Source organism: Agelaius tricolor, unplaced genomic scaffold (assembly GCF_023055355.1).
Source record: "Agelaius tricolor isolate 1412-34295 unplaced genomic scaffold, bAgeTri1.0.p SCAF_1, whole genome shotgun sequence".
NCBI lineage: Eukaryota > Metazoa > Chordata > Aves > Passeriformes > Icteridae > Agelaius > Agelaius tricolor.
The window spans coordinates 5512216-5527599 of NW_027269261.1; the positions used below are offsets into that span (position 1 = coordinate 5512216).

Below are 15384 nucleotides of genomic sequence, written 5' to 3' on the forward strand. Positions count from 1 at the left end.
TGCTGTGTTTCATTCCTAAGCTGAGTGGCATTGCTGGGGCACCAGGAGAGAGCTCTGGCAGCTCAGTGTTCAGGTGGGAACGTGTTTCTCTTCTGTTTAATGAACTGCCATGAGACAAAAAGGTGAGCACACAGCTTCAAGTAACTCCATCACTCTGTGGGCTGGTACCTTGGTGTGCTGAGAGTGCTTCATCTAGAAAAAAACCTGCCTTTTGCTTGCAGCCCAGGGTCCCATGTGCTCACCCACGTGTTGAGAAACAGCTTGCAGATCATTATCTGATTGGCATCCAGCCACTAAACTTCCAGTGACCTGCCTGCTGATATTATTTTGTGTGCTGCGTTCTCCTGACATAGCCTCGTTGAGCACGTTGTGTTGTTTTTGGAATAAATATCAGGGTAAACAGTAAAAACTGCAAACAGCTGCCAAGGATGGAGGTGAAACATAAACTTTGTGGCTGGTGTTGGAAATAGGATCTTTGGTCTGGCTGCCCTCTCTGGAAAGGGGCAGGCTTGCTTGAGCAGTGCCAAAACAAAGCACACTTGACCTTTGCCACCGCTGGGTGCCAGCTCAGAAGGCATTGTGTGCAGAATCTGGCTATTTTTGGATCTTGCCCCACAGAGAAAGTGCTGCAGGTGTGTGGCTTGGTATATTTAGGAGGTATAGAGAGTTTCTGCAGTGGGCTAGGCCAGAGGTTGGTTTTACTATCCCAGCTCCAGCAGAACTAGTTGCTCTTCAGCAGTTGTGCCTAAACTGAGGAGTCTGATAGGCACTGACAGGACCTGTCTCCCATGAGTTAGTCTAATGTGCTTTTTAAATTGATCTAAACTTTTTGGTTTAAACAAATCTAAACCTCTGCAGTGCACTGAAATGCAACACCAACCTAATGAGTGTCAGCCATCTCTAAAATCACAGGGAGCTGGGGCAGCCTTTTGTGTCACACAGGGCTCATCAGATGTAGGACTGGCAGCCAAAATAAATCAGCAGAGCAGGAATTTTGAAGCTTTTCATTCCAGATCTGCCACCAGCCAGCTGGGTGACACTGGGAGAACCCTTTAGCGCATCTGTTTTGTTCACTAATAAAAGGTGCAAAGTTGATGCTGTTCTCCGTGCCGGGCCCAGCAGAGCGCGGTTGGTTCTCGGGTGAAGCCTCCTGACTCTTTGCTGAACAGTGAGGATGTTAACCATGTGTTTTTTCTGTGCTCATGTCCTGTTCTGGGTGGGGAAAGGTCTAACCTGGAAAATGCAGTGAGCAGAAGTGGCTGATTAGCAAATCCCTGTTGTGTCTGTGATGTGACAGCAAAAGGCAGATTGCTGTTGCTGACTGTGCTCCTGTGGCATTGAGGGTGGCCAGGCAATAAAAGTAAAACTGTCAATTGCACAGTAGGCAGGAAAGGACAAGAAGGAGGTGTGATTTGGGAGTGCTTCTGTATTCCTGATGTTTCTCCAGTGTTTATGAACTGTTGATTTTCTTGCTTTGAGTGATGGGACCCTAGCAAAGAGTCTGGGGATTCCCTCCATGGCCTGGTGCCAGGGAGATCATGGAAGGTCAGCTCAGGTAAAGCCTCACTGGGGAGCTTGACAAGCACTGAAATACTGCTGAAATGGAAATTTCAGTGTTAGGGAGTTTGGGTGGCTCTTTCTTCTGTTTGAAATATAGCTGTTGTTAGAGATGTTTCAGCCAGACCTGCTCGCCCTGGTCCCTGACATGGGAACAGCTAAAGCTTCACAGATCCCTTGCAAACCTTTCCACTTCCAGTTTAAATGAACTCATTATGTTTCAGCTTGGCAGCAATAAGAGGATCAACGTGGAAGAGGGAAAAATCTCAGAGTTAAAAGAGATTTCAAAAACACCTTAGGAAATGTTCCCAGCCAACCACAAACCCTCCCTGGGGATCCTATCCACATATTAGACCTCCAGCTGTGTATATCATACCGCTGAAAAAGGAAAACTTGGCCTCTGCAGTGCTTGGATGGAGAGCAGGCTGCTGTGGTGGAGTGCCAGAGAGCCTTGTCCTGTGCAGGAAAAGATTCCCTGCTCAGGGCTAGGAAGCCTTTCAGGAAACTCATCAGAAAATGCATGAGGTGGGGATGGTAATGCCTTCCCCAGGCATCATCCAAGGGCATGCTGCTTTATGGATTAATTCCTTCCCCGTGGCTGGGGCAAAAATACTCTGCTTTGCTGATCAATGGAGCCTTGCTGTGGGAAAAGCACAAAGTGTGTCCTGTTTTCATGGCCGTGGCACAGTGTCAGCAGTGTGTGCTTTGGGAAGAGTGTGTGCCCTGTGGGATCTGAGGCTCTGTCCCAGACACCTGCACAGTGGGCCAGGGAAAAGTCAGCTGTGGAAAGGGAAGAGGGAAAATGTGCTTCCCTGCCTGGCATGTGCCAGATCTCCTCGCACCAGGGTGTTCCTGCTCTGTTTTGGTGAACACTGGGCAGGGAACTTCCTCCCATCCAGTCACTCTGTACAAGTGGAGATGCCTTTGGGTAGTGCTGGGGGGTCAGATGCTGCTCTCAGTCTCAGCTCTAAATTATGGCATTGACAGGAAGCTGAAGTGCACATCCCAGGTTTCCACCCAGCACTGGGATGGGTCAGATCCTCTGTCCCTCAATGCCTGAGCTGTATTCCACATTCAGGTCCCCTCCAAGGAGTCCAGACCTCTGAAGCTGCCTTATTCCCTGCTTGCACTGTTGCCCTAGAAATCAGCCAACCCTGTACATTTAGGGCTTCAGGTGGATTAAAGCAGTCAGCAGAAAAACTTCCCTTGGTTTTGGTTTGTTCTGGCTGAGCCAAATTATGATAGGGAAATTCTCAGCAGAGAGCTGAATAAAATCAGGGCTTTTGGAGGAAGGAGAGAGGCATTTAATGAAAATAATTTAGTTTTCTGTAAAAGCTTTGTGGTTTGAGTCCCATAACATCAGGCTTGAAGGGTTTTTATTGGGGTTTGGAAGGGGTGGGGCTGTTTCTGGTGATGATGCTGAGCCTGGTGGAAAGGAGAGAAAGTATCTCAGTCTGTGCATGTGCAAGGCAGTCCCTTGGTTTGGTGCTGCTTTGCCATCTCATGAGTCACTTCATCCCCCTGCACCTCCGTGCTGCTCAGTGGAGTGACAGGGGTGATGTCTGTGCTTCGAGAGGATTAATCAGCTCTTTGCAGCAGTTTGGGAGATCTCATGGAAAGGAGCCTTAGAAGTGGAACAGATGGGTATTTGTGATCCAAATACTTGGTTGCTTCTTGCCCAATTCCAAATTTGCAGCTGCCAGCAACTGCTGTGTGCCATCCATCATTTTGGAGCTGATTTTTTGCAGGAATGTAGGGATGCACTAACCCTGGCCAGCAGCAGGCTGTTACCCTCCTGGTTGGGTGACCCCAGCCTCCTTGCTGGGCTCTGTGTCAGCAGAGATGTGCTGGGTCACTCTGGTCACTGCCTTCACAGGGTAGGTTTCTGTTGGTTATGTTAATTATCATAGAATCATGACATTGTTTGGTTGGAGGAGAGCTTTTTGGCTTTTAAAGAAAAGCTTTAAACAGCTTTTTGGCTGTTTTGGAGAACAGAGCAGGAGATTGCCAAGCACCGTGGTGTTATCATTGTTATCACCTTGTTTTCTCTGAGATGTCCCTGCATCTCACCTGTGTGACAGTGAAGTCTGCTGCTGCCCCCTGTGCTTTAGGAAATCCAGTTTAGCCACAGTGTGTAGCTAAAATGTTGTAGGGCTTTTCCTTCAAAAAGGAACTAAACACTTACTAAACATATCTGAGCCAGGAGCTGTTTGTTCACTGCTCTGTTCCTGTGTGGGATCTCATGGCTGTGCTCGCTGTGGTTTGTCCTCCACTTCCCTTGGTGGGGCTGAGAGGGGTGCACAGGCCAAGGAAGAGCCTTGGGTGTGGAGCTGTGAGTAGAGAGGTGCAGCTGTGCAGAGTGCCCTGCTGTGTGTGTGTGGCTGGGCAGGGCAGGAAGAGCTGCTGGCTGCTGGGCCTGTGTGTGGCGCTTCTCCTCGGAGAGTGCTGGGGCGCTCTGCCGTCACTCCAGCCATGGAGGGCCCTGCCATGCAGCAGGTTGTTAGCATGCACAGCCATGCCTTGCCTGGCTCTCAGCAATCCCCTTTTCCCAGACCATTGCAGCTCCAGGATTCACTGTTTCATGCCCAAGGTTTGTGCAGCAGCACAGCCCTGTGCCCCAGAGCTTGGCGGTGCATGGGGTTGTGATGTGCCCTCAGTCTCTGCAAACACCCAGAGTTTCCCCTGCCCTGCTGAAAGGACTTCCAGCTGCTCTGCACACACATTTCTGCATCTCCACTGCATCCTCACCCTGGTTCTGACCAGTAACCAGGCAGAGAGAGGTGCTGTGCTTTGGGTTTCTGCATGGCTGGAATGGTACCTGGGAATAACACCCTCAGAGACTGCACTGGGGTGCACAGGGTTCCTTAGCAGGTGTGCCCCTGAAATGGCTCATGCAAGGGAGATGAGAGGCCTTTTTAAGGCTGTTTGCAGATTATTGATGGCAGGGAAGTGTAACAGTTATGCAAAGGTTATGCCACCAAGGGAAACGTGGTATTTAGCTGTGTGATTGCCACTGAAATCCATTGCCCTTCTGGCTAAACCTCCCCAAAGCTCTTTGAAAGTGTCTGGCATGTGTTCCCTGAGTGTGACACAGCAGTGTATAGGTCAGCAGAGGAAATTAGCCTGGATCACTGTGTGTGGCTGAGGGAAGCCTCCTCCTGACAGGATGAATCACTGGGAGCAGCTCACAGCCTGGTTCTGCAGCTGGTTCTGGTGTGTCCCCTCTGTGTCCCTGCTCACATCCCAAGCTGGTTTGTGTCCCTCACTGGGTTGCCTGGCTGTTCCTGTGCCTTTAGCAGCTCTCTGGCTCTGCATCTTCAGTGGTACAGTGCTTTTCTGTAGCCTGCTGAAATGCAAGGAGATGCTTACCATCCTCCCTAGCTTTGCTTTAAACCTATTCTGTCTCCTTGCAGCCATTAAAACTAAAAGCCACGAGTTGTGCAAGTGGATTTTCTCTATATTAATGCTTTCAGGGACTCTGGGCCACTTTTTACTGCAGACTGTATGTGCATTGTTAGGAAGAGGAGTTGGACTGTGAATTTACAATATGAAATGGTTGAGGTTTAAGCATTTGCATTTTCCCTGTGGCTCAGGAAGGTCCCAGTCCTAGCTGAGGAGCAAGTTTCCATAGCAGATTGTAGGAATCAACGCTGTCCTGCCCAGGTGTTTGTGCAGCAGGCAGCAAGGGATGGCTCCTGGTTTTAATGAGCTGCCCTCATGAGCTGTGTGTTGGGAATGGGTGGGATTGATGGATTTCCTGTAAGTCAGGGCACAGGCAGCAGCACACAGTCAATATTTGAGCCCAGCAGCTGGAGGTGGTCACTGCCCTGTGTGGGAGCCTGTTCTGGACCCAGTGGGGTGCAGGAGGGTCCCTCATCCCAGGAGTGCATCCAGAGCTGCCAGAGAAAGAAGGATGAGCTCATGGCTGCGGTCTTTGGGAATCTCTGGAATTTGCTCAGTGAGAAGCAACATGCAAGGGGGGGTTCTTGTCCATGATGTGACCCCTCTGCCATTCCAGCCTGTGCAAAATGTGTGTCATGTCTGGCCTCCTCAGGGATCAGCCCTTCACACAAAGGGACTTTCCTTGAGGATAGGAATGCCTCCTTCTTGTTTTTCCCTCTTGGAAGGCAAGGCAGGGTGGCAGGAGGGAGAACAGGGTGATGAGGTGGATGATATTTGGTGTAAAATGGAAGGTATTAGGTAAGGCATTGATGGGAGAGCATCTCTGGGGTGCTCTTTTTCTGTCTGCAGCTGTAGCTGTAACATCAGCAGTGTCAGCGCCACCCTGACAAGCTGACCTTTCCATGACACAGGATTTTGCTGTGGAAAACAGAGCTAGGAGGGGCTGCAAGAGGAGAAATAGTTTAAAAGCCCCCACAGATTGCTGTGTCACGGTTCCCTTCCTGCTGGCTGGTGGCACCTCTGGAACCAGGACCACACTTTCCCTCTTCCTCTGGCAGGTCTGAAGCTCTGGAGGGGCACCAGAGAGAGGTTCTGGGGTGCTCATCAAAGGAGAGGCTGGAGGCACTTTTCCCCTGAATGCTTCTCATTTGTTGCCTGGTAAATGTAGGCTCTTCCATAATAATGAAGTTGTAAGTGTATCCTCTGGAATTGATTGAAAGACTGGTTCACCGTTTTAAGGTATTTAAAGACTTTAAAGACTCTCTCATTTGAAAGCATAATCTTATTTTAAGACTCTGGATATTACCAATGCAGTGCTTCCATTTAGGGAGGAAGGGGAGGAAAGGATATAATTGGGATGAAAAAGAAAATTAAAAAAGAGCCTAGTAGTACCTTAGTAAAACAGATGGTCCTTTCTCCAGCCACATGTAAAAGTGTTCTGTCTGTGTGGGGATTTAGATGTAATTACAGCTGCCCTTGGAGCTCCCTCTGATTGTTTGGAAGAACAAATTCTTGGGGGATCCACTGAAATGAAACCTTTTTTGTGTCCAGCTTTCTCTTGTCATGTGAGGGAGATGAGGGAGTTCCTCCTTCCTCTCTGCTTCTCCTTTCTTCCAGCAGATAGCATAGAATGCTTTTTCCATGTCAACATAGAAAGTGTATAAATGTTTGCATGTATAAAAGACATGAGAAACTTAAACCATCACTATTCTTTCACTTCTTCATTCTGATTGATCCTTTAAGGAGTGGTCTGGGGTACGGTTCATGGAGAGGAGTCCCACCTTTGGGACAGACCTTCCCAGCAGCCTGGTGTGGTCAAGCTCCAGGGAGCTGGCCTCATGCACATCATCATTTGGGAGCTAATAAGCATGAGGCATCCAGATGGCAGGAATGATGTGTGTATTGTAGCAAAACTAATGCTAAGGCCCAGTGGTAATGCAATGTTCCTTGGGTATCAGGAGCGATGTTCTCTTCTAAAATGGTAATAAAGAGCACATTTGCTTATTAGTAATGAATGTCAAGCCATTCACCATCATGAAAATATCCTATTCCCATGACTTTGATAAATAGCTGCTGAAGCTCATGAATTTTTAACAGTAGTCCTATATTTAGGGGCTTTCAGTTTCTGGGTGAGATGAAAGGCGCTTCGGAGATGGAGTTCTGGAAACGCCTCGTCTTCTGCAACCACTGGTACCTATTTAAAGCCAGTATTGTCTTTCTGATGTATGACTAGTATGTTGACATTGATTGATGTGATTTTTATGCTGGAGATTGGGCTCTAAGCCTGCCTGTCACCATAAAGCAAAATGCATAACTGCAGAGGGACCTGCTGTGTACTTTGCTTCATCTGCATGAGCTGCGTGTTCACTTTTCCCCACAGTCACAGAATAAACTGAACCACTTCTTCTTCTGTGTAGGAACCAGCTAGGAGGAAAAGAGGAAGCAAAACTGAAATCTAGCAGTGGGACCCCAGAGGAAAGGGCAGGACCCAGCTCTGTGACACAGGACAGAGCAAAGTGTGGGTTTTCCCAGGATCTGGACCCTGATGGTGCTTGCTCTCTGGCTCGGTCCAATGAGCAGCACTGAGCTCCTCTGTCAGGGATGCTCCCCTGGACAAAATGAGAGTAAGAAGGAGGAGTGGCACTTTATAGATAATTACAAAGGAGACAGAAATCTCCCGAGCTTCCTGTGCAGTTCAGACGTGAGGTGTGGGGAACAGAAAGTGTGCACTCTGTCAAGGCTGTGCTGGAGAGCCAGAAGCCCCAGTTTCACTGACCTCAGCCCTCTGAGGGCACTGATTCCAAAGGGTGCTGTGACAGCCTTGCTGTGGGAGTCACATTGGTCCTTAGTCAGTGCTAATTGCTGGAAAGCAATTAGTTTGTTTAGACAAGGCCGTGGTGGTTCCTATCCATGGAAGATCTTGCTTGCTGCATCCTCTTCTTTCCACAGCCATCCCCAGTTCCCATCTCACTCTGCTCAGCAGAATGATGTGCAGTTGCCTGGACTCTTTTCAGAAATAATGTGTTTCATCCCATTTCTTGGGACAGCATGTGTCCCAGTCTTCTCTGAGATGGTCATTGCCAGGTGCATGATGAATGCATGTAACACTGAGAAAATTGTTGAAATCTCAGCCTGGAGTAAGGGAATTGCTGGTGGCAGGGTAATAAGTAGGCTGAGAAACCACCCAGTTGAACCTGGACATTTTCAGCTACTGCATCACAGTGCAGTAAAACTGGAAAAATTGGATTTAAAATTGGATTAAATAATGTCCAGACCATGAGCAGGTAACTCTGAGGAACCTGTCAGGTGTGCAGTTGGTGTGAGCTGAGGGTCTGAGCTAGGCTTGGAGGAGCAGAGGGGTGTTCAGAAATACCAATGAACTGCAGAAGAGCTCGAGAAGATGTGGTGATGCTCAAAGGGCACAAGTAAGACCCCTGTGCTGTGGGTTTCAGCCAGCCAGAGAGCTGACTGCAGCTCTCTTCCACAAGAGCTGGGCTTGTGGCTGATCCCAAGCCAAGCTGAAGCCAGAGATGTTGGGATGCCTTGGAAAAGGCTGGCTGTCATCCTGAGAGCTTTGTCACCTGGAAATCCTTCCCATGCTAATGTTTACACCCCCAAGAATTCCCTTCTAATGTACTTTTATTGCTCTATCAAAGTAAAGAATTGCTCTAATTTCCTTTTATAGATGCGTTAGGTAGGTGTAGCATTTTAACCTTGCAATCTTGGAATGGAAATTTTCTCTGCCAGTTTTATATGCAAAGAGCTAAATGATGGATGTCTGAAGTATGGAACTGTCTCTGATTTGCTAAATATAATTTTCCTAAGATTTAAGTGCCTGAGCACTTTAAGCACCTTGTGTTGGGATGGAAATGGGAAAGGAAAATTGCCTCTGTTGTGGCTGAGAGGGGAAGGGACCAGATCCTCTGGGTGTCATTTAAGCTTAAATGGAAAATCCTAACACGCTCTGGGTCCTGTCCTGTGCTCCCCAGGGTGTCAGGACAGGGGCTCCCTGTCATGGCAGGGCTGCCCTGCCTTTTCAACCAACTCTGAGCCTCTAGAGGAGACAAGCCATGTGTCCTCATTATCCAGAACTGATCTCCAAATAATGGTAAACACTGATTATATCAAAGTAAGAAAATAGTTAATGGGATGCCTAATGTAAAATAGCAGAGATTGTAATAGCTTTAAGCATTTATACATTCAATGGAGCTTAAAGCATATTAGAGCTGCTCCACAGATGAGCCTGGACAGTTCAAATGTTGAAATTCATTTGCAGGCAGTAAATCCCTGCCCTGATGGCTTTGGGGGAGGCCTGGAGCAGAGCCTGCTTTGGCAGGAGGGCAGTGCTGGCTTGGGGGCTGCACTCTGTGACCTGTGAGGGCTTTTCCAGCCCAAAGAGTTCTGTGGCTCCAGGATCTCTGTCCCACTCACATCCTCCTCTGGTCCAAGGTGCTGTCCCTGTGCCACATTCCAGGTGCTCACAGTGGCATTGCCCTGCTGCTCACCAAAGCCAGCCCACGTTGAAGCTGCCTTTATTCCTGGACCATGTGTTTAAGCCACAACTTAAAACATGTTTCTGGCAAAATCCAAAAGTCTGGTTCTTTGCAGGAGGCTGTTTTGGTTGTTTGTTTTTTTTTTTTGTATGCTCCAATCCAGGTTCCCAGCTACCCCTGTAATGGGGCTAAGACTGAAGCAGACAGGGGAATTTGCTCCCCTCCTTTGAGCTCATGGCACCCCTGCATCCAGCACTTGGGATGCTGAGAGATTAAAAAGTCCCTCTCTTTTTCCCCCTCCCAGAAAAGAAGAGAGTGCCAGCAGCATCTCTTCCTTTCCAGGTGGCTTTATAGAAGTGCTTCTTGTAAAGTTGCCTTTTTTGGTTAGCCTGCCCATGGATATGAACACAATATAAATATTTGTTACCCAAAATAAAACTAATGAAAGAGGGACTGTATTCCGTTCCAAATCAAAAGAAGTCTGGGAACTCCAGAATAGCTGTAATTAAGCCAGTAAATTATTAGGAATTTCTGGCAGTTCGTGTGAGGACAGGAACCAGCCAGGGATTTGTTCTTTTCTTGCTTGGCTTTTGTTCTTCTTGTTTGGTTTTGCTAAGAGCCTTCCTTGTACCAGCTATTTCTGCCCAGAGTGCATGGCTGATAATGGATCACTTTGCAGAAGCATTTGTCAAGGGTAACATCTTGATCCAACACCAGCTGTGCTCAGGTCTGTAAAAGTTGTACCACTGGCACTTGTGCTGATAGCTCCCTGTGCTGCCTCTCACAGGGAGCAATTGCTGCTCACGATGGGGCACAGAGCAGAGCAAAATCTACTGCGGAACCCAGAAAGGTTGGAAGGGACTTTAAAACCTGTACAGTGGCACCCCTGCCATGGACAGGGACACCTGGCACTATCCCAGGGTGCTCCAAGCTCCATTTAACCTGGCCTTGGACACTTACAGGGATCCAGGGGCAGCCACAGCTTCTCTGGGCAGCCTGTGCCAGGGCCTCCTCATCCTCACAGGGAAGAATTTCTTCCTGCTATCCAATCTACCCCTACCCTCTGTCAGTTTAAGCATACATTTGTATATATGTGTGTATATATATATATATATATATATAAAAAATAGAAAAATATATAAAAATATATAAGCAGCTTATATATATAATATATATAATATAATAGATATTATATTAATATATAAAATATATTTATACAAATATATAAAATATATTTATATAAATATATATTTACACATATACACACATATATAGTGTATATATTTATATATATATAATATAATATATACTATATATATAAAATATATTTTTATATATTAAAAATATATAAAAATATATATTTACACATATACATATATATTTATATATAGTGTATATATTTATATATATAAAATATATAATATATACTCTATACTATATATATTTTATATATATATATAAAAGCAGCTTAACTATAGCATGATCAAGTGAAACACGGGAATATAAAAGCTCAAAGATCCTGGGAAACAATTGCCAGATTCTTGCTGTGACAGAAATTAGTTCCTGTACTGATCAAAGGAAAGTATACCCTTCTCTTTAAAGGTCACTTGCTGCTGTTATTTGACTTAAACTCTCTCTGAACCATATGCTGTTGCATATTATTTATTATTTCTGATTTCTCCCCCATTTTTGCTGAGATATATGTGCTTGTTGTCCTTGGATCTCGATGCACCTCTGACCTTGCAAGCAACTCATTTGCACTGAAGCCAAGGCAGAACCTTTTTGACTTCACAAGGGCTCTGCTTGAGTTTAGGGGTTTGTTCCTTCAAGGCTGTGCTTCCTGCAGTGGAGGAAAGCATCAGGAGAGTGTATGTGCAGCTGGCATAGGGAAAGAGCCCCATGATGGAGCAGGGCTTGAGTCTGGGGGCACAGTGTGACCCAGCACACAGCCAGGAGAGTGTAGAGAAAAGGGGCAGCACACAGTGTGGAGTGTGCAGGGGCTGGGCTGTTCACATGCTTCTTTCAAAGGAGATGCATTTTGCAAGTTCTGAACATGTTAAATTCTGGAGAATTATCAGTCAGGTGTGTATGGAATGACAAGCTGCTCAGATTTTGGGGACACCCACAGAACCATGCATGCTGTGGGTTGTGTGCATGTTCATTCACAGCCAGGTAGAACAGCCCTCCAGCCTGGCCAGAGCTGCCCTTCCTGGACTTGGTGCTGTGAGGCAGCAGTGGAGCTGCTCCACTCCTATGGGAGTGGAGGGCCCTGGGAGCTGCTCTGGCAGCTGTTTCCAGGCTGTGATTTCTCTCCAGTGCTTCCTCCAGAGTAGCAGGGAGTAATGTTTGTTCTCACTTCCCATGCAAATGAGCTGCCAGTTCTGAATTCCCCGTGGTGCACAGGGTTCACCATCTCATATTCCCCCATCTCCTCCCTCCTTTCTTCCCCCAGCCCAGGCATAAGTTGCTCAATAGAAACTCAGACCTGTGCCATTCTGTTCACACCACACCTGCTCTGTCTGGCTCATCCCTCTGAACAGGTACCTGGCCAGCCTCAGTAGCTCCAGCAGGGGTGAAGCTCCCACTCCTCTGCCTCTTGCTGCCACCTCTGTTGGGTGCCTGTCCCCCCAGGGGTCAGGCACAGAGCCTGGAAAAGCCCCTGCAAGGTGTAGGATGGTTCCTCTGGGCATGCTGCATGATTTACTGTGGGCTCTGAGCCCCGTGCTGCTTCAGCTGCTGCTTTGCAGCAAAGTGGAGACAGGAGTGAAACATTAGCAAAATGTTTTATTATTGATGTATCACCATAGTTTGGCTCTCTTTGCATTTTGGCTTATGCCACTGCAATCCAATCACCATTTTCACTTAGTAGAGAGTAAAACATTATTATATATATGTATAAATGAAGGTACTGGCCCTCCCTTCAGGGAGAATTTGACTGACCTCATTGATTTTAAATGCAGCTAAAGATGTTCACAGTCCCTTACCTGTGCTGTGTGAATAATGTTGCTCCCCCTGGGAGCAGGGTTTGGTGGGTTGTGTGTGTGTGCCTGAGCTGGTCTGCAGGCAGTGGCAGCTCTGATGCTGCACAGATCCAGCAGTTCCTGAGCCCTCTCACCTCCTGGCTGGTCCCTGCTCCCTGTGAGGGACAGACAGACAGCAGGGAGGACAGCTGGTGCTGTCCAGGGGTGCTGCTGGGGGTCAGCGAGTTGGGTGAAACACGCTGCAGGCAGGTGCTGAATGTGGTACTGTTGTTTACCCTCAACACAGCAGCAATCTTGAGCTTGAGTTTAAAACAATGATTCTGAGTGTACAGGGAGAAAGGTGACTAATGGCTTTAAAGTTTACTTTTCTTTCCCTGTGTAAAAAGCTGTCAGCCTGGATGCAAAAGACATTGTCTGGGTTCACATCACAAGGTCTGCTCCACTAACATCTGTCCCTCATAGGTGACAACAGCAGAATTCACAGGGAAAGAATTGTGGGGACAGCATGAGAAAATGAACCAAGGCTGTAAATATGAGTTTTCTGTGCTTGTAACTCACTGAATGAACATCTTTCATTTCTTAAAGCTGTGGGAGATTTCCCAAGGGTTTTCTTGTCCTCAGAATAGAAACACTGGCTAGCAATATAAAAACTTCTTAAAAGAATAAGTGGATGTCTCAGCATTTGTAACTATGGATCCAGTACAGTGCTGGATTTTTGGAAAAGTAATCCTTTTGAAGAGGTGGGAACATTAAATGTGAGAGGGAAAGGAGGAGCTGGGAAGAGGGTTCTGAAAAGTGCCACCCCCAAGGAGTGGTACAGCAGCACCTTCCCTGCACACCTGGCCTGGACAGAGACAGGTTTGTGTTGTGCCAGCCAGTGCAGAACCTTCTGTAAGCCTATTCTGGGCTGAATAGGGTTCCAATTTTACAGAATTGCACACTGACTGAGAATAACAGGACAAGAATTAATTCCAGCTCATTGTATTATGACTAAAATAATTTTCTCTTGGCGGGTGTAGATCCAGACTTTTCCTCTGAATCTGGCCATACCCTTTTGATGGTGTCTCCAAAAGGTGTGGGGTCCCTGTGCTGCACAGCAGCCTGTCAGAACACCTGGGGTCAAGTGCAAAAGAGCACAGCTTCTCACACCTAATGCTCATCTGTTCCTGCAATGTTTAGCTCCCTTTCCAAGGCCAATCCATACCTTGCTAATGGCCTTCTAATTCCAGTTATGTGAATATTCCTTATATTCATTCACAGTTCCACAAGTTGCCCTAGTGCAAGGTAGAACTGCACCCCTGGAAGGAGTGTTGTTCAGCCCTTGGTTTTCTGGGAGTGTGACCCTCAGGAACTGAAAACTGAGACTGAGTTGTGTATGTCCAAGGGCTGGAACCCCCTGGGAATGCCCTGGGAATTGTGCCTGATGCCAACAATGCAGGAGGTAACTGCGGAGGTGCTAAGCTCTGTGAAGATCCTGCCCTTCTGCTGCTCCAATCTGATACCTGCCAAGTCTGCAGGACCAGAGTGGATTATCAGGCAGAAGTCTTTTATTCTTTGAGTTTAGGTTCATTGGCAGGGTGGTTGGGGTTTTTTCTGTGCAATCAAAATAAACCTGGCAAAATCTGCACCTATTTTCTGACAAAGGCTGGGGACTCTTTTAGTGAAATAACAAACTGTCTGGGCTTTTATAATCCACTAAATAGGGCAGCTGTTGTTGGAGTGGTGTTCCAGCAGCACCCTTTATTTCTTCTTAGAAAGGAGCTCCTGTGTTTTGCAAAGCTCTCCTCTTATCTGTACTCATCTGCACCTGATGCAGCTAATAAAAATGCAGCAGATTTCAAATTTGCATACATTAGTTTATAATTGTATGTTTCCCAGTGTAACCCACTGAATGTGTTTGTGTTGGGGACAATGTCGTGGAGGATGTGCACATGGACATTTTGGATTTTCTCTGAAAAGCAGGTGCATTTCCTGCCAGTGTGGGGTGGGAACCTGAACCTGAGGGAGCACTGGGCATTTCTGCTGTGCACAGGAAGGAGGGCCAGGATTCCCAGCCACTACACTAGAGACAGTTTATGCTATTTTTGTACTGGTTTTTCCCCATATGCCTTTACCTTAGGTGCACTTCAGGCTCCTTGAACCTCCCAGAGACTCTTGATAAAGGGATTGTGTTTTTATCATCTGTCTGTAATGAATGTAAAGTCTCAGAGGCAGCTGCAGGAGGAGGGGAAGCACACACACGTGTATTGGCAAACCACTTTGCATATTGCTGCAGGCAGACCTCCCTGTGTTTCCTTTGGTCAGGAGTTTTTCTTAAAGCTCTGAGGGAAACACTGGATTTTGACATAATGATGTTTTGCTGAGGAAGGACGAATCCTTTCCACCTGATTTACCTTTGTTGTCTCTCAGCTTCCACAGTGTTTTGTGTTGCTTGTTGGGGTTTTCCTGCTGTCCTGTCCTTGAGCTGGTACCTCCCTGACTAATTCCTTAGGCTGCACACCTAACAAAGGTGTTCCTGGCAACCTTTGGCACCTCTAACACAGCAGATGTGCTGGGGTGGGAGGGGAAGGCAGCCTGGCAGGACTAGTTCTGCCTTGGAAGGAAGGAGTCACAGCTCCTGGAAGTGGTCACAGCTCCTGGTGGGTGAGCTCTGACTGGTGATGAAAAGTCACAGGCATTGCTGATTCCCATAAAGGAGAAGGATATTGCTGTGTTCCTCTGTTGTGGATATTTTAAAGATGCTTCTGCTAGTTTGTTAGGACTCCTTATAGAATTTTCCAATCCGTAGGAATACAATTAACAGTAATAACCTGAGCCTTTGGGTAAAAGACTGTATGTAAAAAAGAGTTTTCCTCCTCTGGTGCAGTGCCTGGGTAGAGCTGTTGCTTGCATGAGGAACAAAATTAAAATGCAGCTGCCTTTTGCTCAGTTATTGCTTCAGAGGCAGCAAA

At 47.0% G+C, this 15384-nt stretch overlaps 1 protein-coding gene across 2 annotated transcripts in view; it reads left to right on the forward strand.

Moving 5' to 3' along the window:
- Positions 1 to 15384, forward strand: part of SLC24A3 (solute carrier family 24 member 3) — a 111463-nt gene that overhangs the window by 38087 nt on the left and 57992 nt on the right. The gene's annotated exons all lie outside the window — the stretch shown is intronic.